The sequence below is a fragment of the Aplidium turbinatum genome, chromosome 12 (genome assembly GCF_918807975.1).
Source record: "Aplidium turbinatum chromosome 12, kaAplTurb1.1, whole genome shotgun sequence".
NCBI lineage: Eukaryota > Metazoa > Chordata > Ascidiacea > Aplousobranchia > Polyclinidae > Aplidium > Aplidium turbinatum.
The window spans coordinates 6,489,823-6,492,308 of NC_137483.1; positions in this window are offsets into that span (position 1 = coordinate 6,489,823).

Genomic DNA, 2,486 nt, shown 5'->3' on the forward strand with positions numbered 1-2,486 from the left:
GCAAGCAATTTGTACAAAAAGCTGGATAAGTTTGCCTCCTGCGTATAGAAGCTTAACAAACTAAATATTGCATCCGCACCTGAACGTTCATTGGCAAAGTAACGTTATATCAACGCTGTAAAAAGGGCAAAGGCATGACTATGAAAGCTAGTACAGTAGGCTAAAGTACATGGCGAGGAGACATCAAAAAACAGCAACAAGCTTTTTGGCATTATGATGCTGTGCGTTTACCGTGACGAGATACCATTCTGACGAGTTAGTCTAGTCGCTCTAGCGAATGTTCGCATTGACGTCACTGGGAAAGCACAACTAACCTACCATAACACATCTGATTGGCTAAGCAGCTGGGGACGTTTTGCAAAACGGGTCAGGATTGGTTAAAACGAAGGCGTTTTTTGACATTTTTGAATCTGGGAAAGCAAGTTTGATAGTTGCTTACCTGGAGCCTCAGTGAATGTTTCTGACAGAAGTGTTTGCGTCAATTGGCATTTATAGGCAAGACATGCGGTTTGGTGAGGACTTAGACTACTCACAAGCGTTACGAGTAATTCTAGTCACGAATACAGTAATTTTCAAGTTAAAATAGACGTGATAAAAATAATAAGTTAAAAACCTAGAATTCAGTCATTATATTTTGCATAGTTTTTGCTAAGGTAAGCACTGCTTTCCTTGCTTTCCCTCACCGATCGTCACTGCTTTTCATACTAATTTGATTTAATTGAAAAACGGTGCTGAAACGTATTTTATTCAAAAAATACACTCAAAATATAGCCTAAGAGTCAATGCATCAGTCTGTGTGATTTTTAGTTTCGACAACTCATGAATGTTGTGGAAAAGTATTGGAAAGAGCACAACGAATATCATTCTTCACGTACTCTAATCTGTTTCTTTGTTTTGTTTTCATTTCCAAGAGCTGAAAAACTTGATTCGCACAGACAAGTAAAAGCAAACGGCAGAATACTTCGAATAGCTTTCTCTGCCACATTGGGATAAGAATTGCAAATTAATGGCCAAAATTCAGTGATTGATTTTTCTCTGAATAAGTCTCTTGCGCAAGAATCCGTTTTGAGTTCTAGAAATTAATCCTGCAATTTATCGGGAAGGTTTTCCATCAACAATTTAATGAATTTCGTATATAGTAAATCAAGCTCATAGTCATAAACTTAAGGAAAATATCGAATGAATTCCAGTTTTAATGCTGTGAGATGTTGCAAAATCAATTCTTTTTCCAACTCTAGAAGAACTTGTTCTTTGCCGTCAACAACTAGCACCGATGATAATTCTTTAAACATAGTAACATTTTCAATTGTTCATTCTAACTTTTCTCTTTCAATTATCAAGCTTGCTAGTGAAAGCTTCCAGAGCATCTCTAAATGCTGAGCGGTACTGGCATCTGCTTCTTGAAGGGCCACTCAAGCCAGGCTGGTCGAAAGGTGCCAGACAAAACGTAGTCCCCCTCGACCAAAACAGCAGAGCCTTCTAGTACCTTAAGACAATCTCCTAATAACAGCGACATTAATCGATCACTCTCCTCCAACTTGCCTTGAGCCAGCATGGAAGCAGTACAGTTTGTAAATTCACATGGCATCAATATGTCAATGGATCATAGTTACAGATAACCAAGGTTGATGCGCAATCTGCTTTGAACGAAGATAGCAATTGAATATATACCGTACCATATCGGTGTTTTTCCCTTGCATTTTCAGATTTAGTTTATTCAATGGACCAAACAAATCAAAAAAATAAGCTAAGAATCGAATCCATCTGTTATCATTCAGCAATGCAACAAATTCCAATTTTATTTAAAGGTTAAAAATAATTTAAGCTCGTCTCTGAGCTCAAGCACTCGCTTGGTTACGTTTCCTCTTGGAAGCCATCTAGTATTTGAATGAAAAAGTAGGCCTACGTGATGGCCTGCATCCATGTCAGTGCACAGTTGCTTAAATAATTGGGAGTTAATCTAATAATAATTTCCTCTTTAACGCTTTAGTCTAGGACAACTTACTAGGCTTAAAAAGGTTTACAATCCTAAAACCAAATTCCCCCCTGAAAATTGCAAAATTCCCCCTAGTGGGGAATTCCCCCCCGGTTGGGAACCACTGGGCTATAGGATAGGCTACGGTACAAATATAAACCAGTAGCCTAGAAATGCATTCAACAACAGACAGGAAGCAGCGAAAGACTAGGCTATGTTAGTCATGGAGTCAGCTGCTTCTTGTGAGTCAGCGAGTCCTGAATTGTGGCTGCACGATATTAGCAGAGATGGGCAAGATCACCAGTATTGGTGATCTTGAAGATCAAGATCAATATCACCAAGAATAGGTGATCTTGAAGATCAAGATCACCAAACTATGTGATCTTAAAGATCAAGATCGTGATCTTGAAGATCAAGATCACTTTCAAGATCACTTTTTGTGTACTTGAAAAAAAATGAAGTTTTTGATCAGTGATGTTGCAAAAAATAATTGCTATAAGCAACTTGGGTA